Here is a 12861-nt window from a genome sequence, read left to right on the forward strand (position 1 = left end):
TATATTAATACTAAAATTCTTTAGCTTTCAACTAATTAATTATTATAACCTAAGAGTGTTTGTAACTTATGGTATATTATTTGGTGTGTATATATATATATATATATATATATATATATATATATATATATATATATATATAGATTAGATTCTTAGGATTTCAAGAATACGGTTAGGGAAAAAAGAGCTAAGAAGACACAAAGTTCTACATAATGGGATAGAGCAAGAACAATAATATGGTTGTTTGATAGCATTTTCGTCAAATATGTTATTTTTATGTCTTTTGTTCTATTTCTTTTGTCATGTTAAACTTCTTTTGTTTTTCTTTCTTATTGTTTTATATTATTATTGTTTATGTTTTTGTTTGTCATTTTAGTAATGTTTCTAAATTCTCTAACTTACTTATCATTTTTTTTTATTTCTATTATTAAAGTTAATTCTTTTGTTTGTCATTTTAATGTTGTTTCATAATTTTCTATTTTCCACTTATCTTTTGGTATTGTTTTATAATTTGTCAAAAAAACTAACATCCAAAATAATTAAAATGGTTTCAAGGAAGTGGTAGATGACATTAATAACATATAACAAATAACAAATAACATTAACTAAATATTAGTATGAAACAACTTGATGAAATAATTAATATATAAAATCATTAACTTTAAAATAATATCAAACATATAAATATTTTTAATACCACATATGTATTAATAATATAATTATATTATTTTAATTATTTCGATATATTTGTCATAATTTTAATCACCACTTTGATTTGAAACTCATGTCTTTCTAAATACTATTTTGATTTGAAACTCGTCTTTTCATATTTTTGTGTAATAATGATTTTAAATTAATATTCAAGAGTTTTTTCAACTTATTATATTTGATGGTACTTATGAGTTTTCTAATTCAGTTTAAACTTCCACTACAACTTAATAGTTTTCTAATTTAAATTAGTTATGATTTCAATGTTAGAGTAATTAGTCAATACACTCAAGAGGGTTTTTTTGGAAATGGAACTTCCGTAATGAGGGTTTTCGGGCTAGCTTTCGTGCACTGACTAATCACCCGCTGCGAACATGAGGCTATGCCTCATGCCTTGGAGTCACTGCAGGAGAACCTTCATGGTCACAATGGCTGACTAGTGTTAGGATTTGAGCATGAGTCAATAGGTTATATATCATATATTTCATATGTCTTACTAAGTCACCACATCCCACGTGGTTCATTCAAGAGTTGTTTAACTTATGCATGGTTATTAATGTGTAATGTTTTTTTTATTTTCCTCTTATTTATACACATTGTAGCTATTAATAGTTTATAACTAGTATTTCAAGAGATTTATGATTTTAAAGTTAAAGAGTTGAAAAAAATGAGTTTTGCCGCTTAATGGTTATTGCAATGTGATTTTTTATTGGTCGGGGAGGGGGGATAATAGTGTTTATATATATATATATATATATATATATATATATATATATATATATATATATATATATATATATATATATATATATATATATATATATATATTCTTCAAACGGTCGATAAAATCTTCAAAAGTTCTAGTACTTTTTTCAAACTGATTTGTTACTTTTAGTGGCGGCTCAACCAGTTTGGGGGCTCTAATCGTGCCAAAAATTTGGGACCCTTTGGTCTTTAGTATACTTAATTTTATAAAAAAATTGGGACCCTTTAGGGGCTGTTTGATAGTTACTGACCCAGTAAGCTCTGACTGAGTCAGAGTCTGACTGGGTTTGAAGTCTGACTGAATCTACATCTGACTGACACCATGTTGTTTGATTATGCGACTGACTGATTGTGCTGATTGTTAAAAATGACAAATTTACCCTTTTGTTATTTTTTTTGTGGCATGAAAAAAGAACAAAAGAACCCAAAAAAATACATTTTAATCCAAAAAAATACATTGTCATGTAGTGTAGGTTTTAAAAGAAACTAACCAACATACTAAAATACATAGTTATGTAGTGCATGTATAAAAAAGAAAAAAAAGTAGATTGTATTTTAAATAGCTTTTTTTCACAAATTTCTTTGAAATAACCTAAATAACAAATTATACAAAATATCATATAAAATCTAAATTAAACATAATAATTACAGTTTACAAAGTCTATAAACAACAGTGATCCTAAAGACCGGATTCCAACACGTTGTGAGCCATTAAAATAGAACCTGATAAAGTTGAGATGAACAAACATCTGGGACAAAAACAATCAAAATTAGCATGTAATTCAAACGTAAAAACAATCAAAATTGGCCATGTTTGGTTCAACCAATTCCAATATTCAGGTAGACAAGCTTTATGCATTGTTGAAAACAAAAAGATCAAGAAACTCACTTGTTTCTAATACATGGTCGGTTGAAGATGAAGCTACCAAAGAGTACTCTCCGGCCTACATTGCACTTGAAACCGATTATTCGACTAAACCATGAGTTTTATGGCCAGATGTGTAACATCCCGGATATACCAGCTAAAAATTTCGTTTTTAAATTAGGTTAATACATAAAAACATCGTTACAAAACATTCATAATATTAATTCATGTCTGAAAACCGGTAACATCATAGTAAAATATTCAGAGTACATCCCAGAAAATCCATAGTGCGGAAACAAGAGTGTGTGTGATATGCCGCTACCGCGCCGACTCCTTTCCCCTAGCTGAAGAGGTACCTGAAAACAAAACTATAAAACGTAAGCACGAAGCTTAGTGAGTTCCCCCAACGAACCTCATACCATACAATCACATAGCATACATGTCTGCCGGGCATTTCTGGGTGCCCGACCTTCCCCTTCGGTCCTGTCGACCGGATACTGCCTGACATATCTGGGTGCTGGCCTACCCCTTTGGTCCTGTCGACCGGATCGGGGACTGTTTCACCCCCTACTACTACTACCACATAATAACATATCACATAACCCATACATCATAATCTGCTAGCACATAAAGCATATCAGGTAGTAACAAACCTAGATGATTATCACACAGACAGTCATCTATCATACGACTCCTACTAGTGGGCCGGCATTGTGGCCTTAGACCCACTTTTACTGGAAGGTAACTCACCTCGAGGGTAGCTGCTGAAAACCCGCTCAACCTACGCCTGGCTGCCGCACCGGTAACCCTCCGGCTATAAATCTGTAATCATGGATTAGGTACTCATAAATACCCCTTAGGTCAAATGACTGGTCAAAGTCAACTTCTTGGTCAAAGTCAACTCTCTGATTGACTGGACTCGCCGAGTTCATATAGCGACTCGCCGAGTCCTTCTACGTCTAGCCCGACTCTGACTCATCGGGTCCCTGTTCCCACTCACTGAGTCAGCCTGACTCGCTAAACGGGGACAACTAACAAACCCGCGACTGGACTCGCCGAGTCCGACGAACAGATCTCACAATTCGCTCCACTCTTCCATCAGAACATCAACCTTGGAGATTTGGAGATTCTGGGACTATAGCTACACGTTAAATTGCTAATTCCACGTGCGACTACGAAGGGTTGGACCTCCAACACTTAAACCCTTCTTATCCTAGTGACAGTTCATATGACTCGCCGAGTTTGAAGAACAACTTGCCGAGTTCAAGGCTATATTCAAGGGATTCGCCGAGTTTGAAGAACGACTCGCCGAGTACCAGGCAATCTTCATAGGACTCGCCGAGTTGTTCATCCAACTCGTTGAGTCTAAGGCCATCTTCATGGAACTCGCCGAGTGCACTTTGGCACTCGCCGAGTTCCCTTCGACTCTTCACCCAATCTGGCCAAATATGAGACATGCAACTGATCCAACTCATGGGTCTCAGTTCCTAGGGTCTGGTTATCACATATACACACTAAATCTGGGGGTTTTAAGGCTTGAAGATCAACCATTGGGGACAAAAAGGAACCTAAGAGCTAATGAGCAAAGTGAGGGTTTTATTACCTGATTTGATGCCTTCCCCAGAGTAGATTTCGGATCTACCTTCACTTCTGGAACACTCCAACTTCCTCCTTCTTCTTCTAAGCTCCAAAACCTTCTTTGGAAGATCAAAATCACTCAAGAACACTAAAGGAGCTAGGGTTGTTCTCTACTGCTCTCTGGGAGGAAAATGGGACGAAATGGGTGTTTTAGAATGGGTAAAATAGGGTGCAATGTCTGAAAATAGAGTTTCATCCAGATAGGTGGACTCGCCGAGTCCATATGTCGACTCGCCGAGTTCCCAGCTTAAATCCCGTGTCCACCTCGCTGCTACTCGGCGAGTCGGGACGCAGACTCGCCGAGTTCATGGCAAAAATTTAAGAAAATGCTTAAATAAAATCGTACCAGGAATCCGGTGTTACAAATCTCCCCCACTTATTTTAGACTTCGTCCTCGAAGTCTGCCGCTCCCTCCCGGAACAGCTCCGGATAATGCTCCACCATCTCATCCGTGGGCTCCCAAGTCCATTCCGAGCCCTTCCGGTGCTGCCATTGCACCTTCACCAGCTCCACCCTCTTGTTCCTCAGTTCCTTCGACTTCCGGTCTAGGATAGCCACAGGCCGCTCGATATAACTCAGGCTGTCATCAACCTGGATGTCCTCCAAAGGTACCACCGCTGAGTCGTCCACCAGGCACTTCCACAGCTGGGAGACGTGCAAAGTGCTGTGGATCTGACTGAGTTCGGCTGGCAGATCCAGCCGGTATGCCACCTTGCCCACTCGGGCTGCAACCCTAAACGGTCCAATATACCTGGGACCCAACTTGCCCCGCTTCCTGAATCGGATGACGCCCTTCCAAGGCGACACGTTCAGGAGAACCATATCCCCAACCTGGAACTCCAAGTCTGATCGGCGCCTATCGGCATAACTCTTCTGCCGACTCTGAGCAGTCTGAAGCCTGCTCCGGACCTGCTGAATCTTCTCTGTCGTCTTGAGCACTACTTCGGTGCTCCCCATGACTCTCTGTCCAACCTCGCCCCAACATATCAGGGTCCTGCACTTCCTCCCGTACAACATCTCGAAGGGAGGACAGTCAATACTCGCGTGATAGCTGTTATTGTATGAAAACTCGGCTAAAGGAAGATAGGTATCCCAGCTACCACCGAAGTCTAAAACACACGCCCGCAGCATGTCCTCCAGAGTCTGGATGGTCCGCTCGCTCTGGCCATCCGTCTGCGGGTGGAAGGCTGTACTAAAATGCAGACGAGTACCCAGCTCGTCATGAAACTTCTTCCAGAACCTGGAAGTGAACCGTACATCCCTATCCGAAATCACTGAAACTGGCACCCCATGTCGTGCCACTACCTCTCTGATGTAGATATCGGCCAATTTCTCGGCCGAGATGCTCTCCTAAATCGGGATAAAGTGGGCGCTCTTGGTCAACCGATCGACGATGACCCATATCGAATCCACTCCCCGCGCGGTCCTGGGAAGCTTGGTGATGAAATCCATCGTGATGTCTTCCCATTTCCACAGCGGGATATCCAACGGGTGCATCTTGCCGTGCGGTCTCTGGTGTTCGGCCTTGACCTTCCTGCAGTTCAGGCACCGCTCAATGTACCATGCTACATCCCGCTTCATGCAGGGCCACCAATAGTCCAGACGAAGATCCCTATACATCTTCGTTGCCCCTGGATGAATGGAGAATCGGGATTTGTGCGCCTCCTCCATCAGAACCTGGCGTACGCCTCCGAGGTATGGAACCCACACCCTGCGGTGTAATGTCAATAATCCCCTGCTGTCATGGTCGAAGGAGGAAACCTGTCCCACAATCCGCTCACTCTTCCGATATTCCTCCTTCATAGCCTCCTGCTGAGCCTCCCGGATCCGCTCCAGAAGCGGAGTCACCACCGTCATCCTCAAACAGATATCCCTGATCGGTGCTGCCTTGCGGCTAAGCGCATCGGCCACGACATTGGCCTTCCCTGGGTGGTAGAGGATCTCACAATCGTAATCCTTTGCCACATCAAGCCACTGACGCTGCCTCATATTCAGATTTGGCTGGTCCATGAGGTACCTCAAACTCTTGTGGTCCGTGTAAATCGTACAGCGAACCCCATAGAGGTAATGATGCCAAATCTTGAGGGCGAACACAACGGCCCCCAACTCCAAATCATGCGTCGGGTAGTTCGCCTCGTGAGGCTTCAGCTGCCTTGACGCGTAGGCGATGACATGCCCTCTTTGCATCAATACTGCGCCCAAACCTGAGGTGGACGCATCGCATCATACAACAAAATCCTCCATGCCTTCTGGCAAGGCTAAGATTGGCGCCTCGCACAATCTCTGTCTCGGTGTCTCGAATGCTGCCTGCTGCTCAGGCCCCCAACGAAAGACCACGGCCTTCCTCGTTAACCTGGTCAGGGGTAATGCTATCTTGGAGAAATCCTAGATGAATCTCCGATAGTAGCCAGCCAATCCCAGGAAGCTTCGAATCTCAGATGGAGATTTCGGAACCTCCCATCTCATCACGGCCTCCACCTTGGCCGGATCCACCGAAATCCCGTTCTGGTTGACAAGGTGCCCAAGAAACTGCACCTCGCGCAACCAGAACTCACACTTGGAGAACTTGGCATACAAGTTCTCCCTCCTCAAGGTCTCTAGAACCTCTCGCAAATGCTCCTCATGCTGTTCTCGCGTCTTGGAGTAAACCAAGATATCATCAATAAATACTATCACCTACCGGTCTAACATCGATCTACACACGCGGTTCATGAGGTCCATGAATGCGACAGGAGCATTGGTGAGCCCGAAAGGCATCACCACGAACTCATAGTGGCCATAACGTGTCCGAAATGCCGTCTTCTGCACATCCTCCTCTCTGACCCTCACCTGGTGATACCCTGAACGCAAATCTATCTTGGAGAACCAAGATGCTCCTTGAAGCTGGTCAAAGAGGTCGTCAATCCTCGGGAGTGGGTAGCGGTTCTTCACCGTTACCTTATTCAGCTCCCTATAATCGATACACATCCGATGCGACCCGTCCTTCTTCTTCACAAACAGAATCGGGGCTCCCCAGGGTGAACTGCTCGGTCGAATGAAACCTCTGTCTAACAGCTCCTGAAGCTGTGTATACAACTCCTGCATCTCAGGAGGAGCCAACCGATACGGTGCCTTGGCTATCGGAGCCGCACCAGGGACTAGGTCGATCCTGAACTCCACCTGTCGCTCCGGAGGTATCCCAGGCAGCTCCTCGGGGAATACATCCGCGAACTCTCGTACTACGGGCACATCGCCCACCGTCGCCTTACCCGCCTCCCGGGTGTCCATGACATATGCGACATATCCTGCGCAACCCTGCTGAAGGTAACGCCTTGCCCTCGCTGCCGAACAGAAGGTTGGCCCTCGCTGTGATCTCTCACCCTGAATTACTAACTCTCCCCCACTTGGGGCTCTAACTCGTACTAACTGCTGCGCGCAATCTATCACTGCCCCATTGGGACTCAGCCAATCCAAACCAATAATGACCTTGTTTCCCCGCAATGGAATGGGAACTAGGTCAACCAAATACCACTCTTCGAACAACCTCAATACACAATCTCGGAAGACCTCTGATGCTCGCACCAACCGGTCGTCCGCAATCTCGACCTCTAAAGGGCAATCCAACATGCCCGAGGACTCAGGAAACTTCTTGCTAAGTGCAAGAGAAACAAAGGATCGGGTAGCCCCCGAATCAAACAACACCTGGACTGGAATACCGTTCACATGGAACGATCCCGTCACCACATCGGGTGCAGCGCGTGCCTCCTCGGCTGTCAGCTGAAATGCCCGGCTCCTCACCACCGGAGCCTCTGCCTTGCCCTGCCAGCCATCCGTAATCCGCAGGGTCGCTGGAGCTGGCGCCAGTACTGGCGCTGCTGCTGTCAACTGAGGGAAATTGGCCCTATTGTGGCCCCTCTGGTTGCAGTGGAAACACAGCAACTCGGACGTCTGAAATACCGGAGTAGGAGCAGTACAATCCCTGCTAAAGTGCCCCGTCCTGCCGCACTTATAGCAGCCTAACGATCCTAACCTGCATAGTCCCTCATGCGACTTGCCGCATTTCCTGCAGCGGCTACGACTCGGTGGGCCTCTTGGGCCCGGATCTGATCCCTTGGGCTTCTTCCCCGAAGCCCCAGTCATCTGTCCCTCCTCAGCCTTTCTCTTCAGAATGTGACCCAGATCAATCTCCCTCTCCCTTGCCCTGGCAATCATGGACTCCAGGGTAGGGCAAGCTGAAAAACTGACATTCTCCCGGATGTCGGCTCGGAGCATGTCGTGGTAGAGGGTCCTCCTCATGTCCTCATCACCCGCGTACTGAGGTACCAGTAACGTCCTCTCCCGGAACTTGGCGGTGATCTCCGCCACTGTCTCTATCGTCTGCCTCATATCCAAGAACTCCCGTGCCAACTGCTGGAGCTCCACCGCAGGCGCGAACTCCGTCCTGAATCGTGTCACAAAGTCCGGCCATGTCATAGCCTCAATGGTCGCGGCTCCCAAAGAGTCACAAACCGACTCCCACCAATCTCTAGCTCTGTCACGTAGACACCGTGCTGCAACTCGTACCTTCGACCCCTCAGGGCAAAAGCTGATCAGCTGTGCAGACTCAAGGTCTGCAATCCATCGTCTGGCAGCAATGGGGTCCTTCGCCCCATGGAAATCTGGTGCACCACTGCCCCTGAAGTCCTTAAAGGATAGTGTGCGTGGTCCTGACTGGCTAGCCGCCATATCACTCCTGAACGCCCTGAGACGATCCTCCATGAACTCTACAATACCCTCCTTGATCGACCCGAAGATGATGGGAGTCGACTCAAGGATGCCCCTGGTAATCTCTGACGCGATGAACTCGCGTAGACCCTCATCAACTGGTTCGGACCCTGAACCCGAACCCGATCCTGATCCTGAGCCACCCGCTCCCTGTCGTGTGGTCACCATACTGCAAAACATAGCATAACCACCATCAAACTATATTCCACTAACGAGGCTCACATACATATCACAAGTCCCCGGTCTCGTCTCGGCCCTTTTTGAATCGAGTACGGATCCTCCGCTTTCAGTAGTACGGGCCCATACTACCTTCCACGTCTATCCGTACTTTCCTCAAGAATTGCCTCAACTCAACCAAGTCCTTTCTACTAATACTGCGGTTCTCGTGCTACTCTCGCCCTAGGCTTGCCCTAAGTAATCGCCATCCCACTCTCTGCCATCAGCTGCACAAGAAGTCCCTGCTTTCTTTCCCTAACTAGCTCGCGAATACTATTACATATTACTCAGACTAGATAATTCTTCGAATGAGAGGTCCTACCCTACAACGGTTGGACTCAGACAAGAGCTGCGAAGCAGGGCTAGACCCAACCTTCTGAAATTATTTAGTCCTTGCAATATGTAACGTAACATATTCGTTTACTAGTTAGTGAGAGACAACTAGAACGCCTAAAAGCACATAGCAAGCAGCATTCGTGCATTGAGTACACATAATCAAGTATATACTATTCTGGCTATCATACTGACTGATCTGTACTAGCATGCAATTCTCATAAGGCTGGAACACATAAATCAGGCACATAAGGCATCATTCCTAGATCCTTAGTCCTATTCTAGCATGCTGTTCTATTGAAACTGGAACTGATAATCATAACAATAACTTGTATGGGTACTTTGGGGTAAACTTACTTGAGCTCGGCCGGTCGCGCACATCACACACCTTGTTCTTTCTTTCTCGAAAATCTTTTACTTAGTCTTTAGAAAAATCATTTCTTTATAAAAATCTTTTAATCCCCTCGATTTGAGTCCAGACACCCCCGAAGGTGTGTCCGAATCCCTCAAACCAGGGCTCTGATACCAACTTGTAACATCCCGAATATACCAGCTAAAAATTTCGTTTTTAAATTAGGTTAATACATAAAAACATCGTTACAAAACATTCATAATATTAATTCATGTCTGAAAACCGGTAACATCATAGTAAAATATTCAGAGTACATCCCAGAAAATCCATAGTGCGGAAACAAGAGTGTGTGTGATATGCCGCTACCACGCCGGCTCCTTTCCCCTAGCTGAAGAGGTACCTGAAAACAAAACTATAAAACGTAAGCACGAAGCTTAGTGAGTTCCCCCAACGAACCTCATACCATACAATCACATCGCATACATGTCTGCCGGGCATTTCTGGGTGCCCGACCTTCCCCTTCGGTCCTGTCGACCAGATACTGCCTGGCATATCTGGGTGCTGGCCTACCCCTTCGGTCCTGTCGACCGGATCGGGGACTGTTTCACCCCCTACTACTACTACCACATAATAACATATCACATAACCCATACATCATAATCTGCTAGCACATAAAGCATATCAGGTAGTAACAAACCTAGATGATTATCACACAGACAGTCATCTATCATACGACTCCTACTAGTGGGCCGGCATTGTGGCCTTAGACCCACTTTTACTCGAAGGTAACTCACCTCGAGGGTAGCTGCTGAAAACCCGCTCAACCAACGCCTGGCTGCCGCACCGGTAACCCTCCGGCTATAAATCTGTAATCATGGATTAGGTACTCATAAATACCCCTTAGGTCAAATGACTGGTCAAAGTCAACTTCTTGGTCAAATTCAACTCTCTGATTGACTGGACTCGCCGAGTCCATATAGCGACTCGCCGAGTCCTTCTACGTCTAGCCCGACTCTGACTCATCGGGTCCCTGTTCCCACTCACTGAGTCAGCCTGACTCGCTAAACGGGGACAACTAACAAACCCGCGACTGGACTCGCCGAGTCCAAGGGGGGACTCGCCGAGTCCGACGAACAGATCTCACAATTCGCTCCACTCTTCCATCAGAACATCAACCTTGGAGATTTGGAGATTCTGGGACTATAGCTACACGTTAAATTGCTAATTCCACGTGCGACTACGAAGGGTTGGACCTCCTACACTTAAACCCTTCTTATCCTAGTGACAGTTCATATGACTCGCCGAGTTTGAAGAACAACTCGCCGAGTTCAATGCTATATTCAAGGGACTCGCCGAGTTTGAAGAACGACTCGCCGAGTACTAGGCAATCTTCATAGGACTCGCCGAGTTGTTCATCCAACTCGTCGAGTCTAAGGCCATCTTCATGGAACTCGCCGAGTGCACTTTGGCACTCGCCGAGTTCCCTTCGACTCTTCACCCAATCTGGCCAAATCTGAGACATGCAACTGATCCAACTCATGGGTCTCAGTTCCTAGGGTCTGGTTATCACATATACACACGAAATCTGGGGGTTTTAAGGCTTGAAGATCAACCATTGGGGACAAAAAGGAACCTAAGAGCTAATGAGCAAAGTGAGGGTTTTATTACCTGATTTGATGCCTTCCCCAGAGTAGATTTCGGATCTACCTTCACTTCTGGAACACTCCAACTTCCTCCTTCTTCTTCTAAGCTCCAAAACCTTCTTTGGAAGATCAAAATCACTCAAGAACACTAAAGGAGCTAGGGTTGTTCTCTACTGCTCTCTGGGAGGAAAATGGGACGAAATGGGTGTTTTAGAATGGGTAAAATAGGGTGCAATGTCTGAAAATAGAGTTTCATCCAGACAGGTGGACTCGCCGAGTCCATATGTCGACTCGCCGAGTTCCCAGCTTAAATCCCGTGTCCACCTCGCTGCTACTCGGCGAGTCGGGACGCAAACTCGCCGAGTTCATGGCAAAAATTTAAGAAAATGCTTAAATAAAATCGTACCAGGAATCCGGTGTTACAAGATGGAGGTACTTTTCCAAAAGACAACAATCAAGCACTTCCAATCCAACAAAAGCATCAACTGGAGTCAGCAATCCCGCAATTGAAAAGTAATCAATTTTGTGTGAAAAAATATAGCCATCACAGTTTCAAATTGATAGAATCAGAAGAAAACAACAAGCAATGGATTGATCAGACATCTGATTTTACTAAACATATATCTAATTTCACTAAACATACATTTGATTTCAGGAAAAAAAACAAACAAAGAAATCAAAGGATAGAAAATTATCGGCGATGGGGCTGTCCGCTGCAGTGAAGATGGTGGTCGGCGGGAGGATTAAAGGCAGAAGAAGTCATTGTTGGAGCAGGAGAAGGGGTGGCCGATGTTTGAGGAAGAATCGATTGAGTTGTAGCTTGCATTCATCCATCAATTTGGCGATGAGGAAGAAAGAAGTGAATAACGGACGTGTTTTGGGATAAGGATAAACTAGGGAAGTCAAGAAAAAGGACCGAGTCAACTTCTTTTTTGTAGTGGACCGAGTCAGGAGGTGGGTCAATAACTTCTTACCGGGTCAGACAAATTTACTTTGTATCAAACAAACTGACCGGATCGAGTCAGCAAAAAAGTGATGACCGGACCCAGTCAGCAAGTTATCAAACAGGACCTTACTCTGCTTAGGTGTGACACTGTGATGTGAAAACAGAGGAACTCAAGTTGCATGATTTATAAATTAAAAGGGGAAACATAAAAATCAAGCAGCAAACCAGCAACGCAAAAACAGTGTGGAAACACCAACTCAAAAAACAAAAATCAAACAGAAACAAAGAAATCGAGCATTAATCATTGAACAAAGAATAATGGAAAAATCAGATAATGGAAAAAAAATAATAACCTGAATCGGCTATTGGCCTTAATAGGTAGTCCGATAATGAAAAAATCAAGTGAAAATACTGACAACACATACCTTGAATCAGTTGAATGAATCATTTAAGATTTTTAAACAATGGAGAAGCAGATAAATTAATCAGAGAATCCAAGAATGGAGAAGGAAGAAGAACAGTGAAGGTATTTCAACAATCAACAGTTCAGGCAGCCATTCAATGTTCAAGAATCGAGATTGGAGAAGCCTAAATCGATAATCAGTCCAATTAATCAGGCAATTAGCAACAATGAGGACGGAGAAGAAAGGAA

Source organism: Lactuca virosa, chromosome 6 (assembly GCF_052849685.1).
Source record: "Lactuca virosa cultivar CGN04683 chromosome 6, Lactuca_virosa_CGN04683_v6, whole genome shotgun sequence".
NCBI classification, from domain to species: Eukaryota; Viridiplantae; Streptophyta; class Magnoliopsida; order Asterales; family Asteraceae; genus Lactuca; species Lactuca virosa.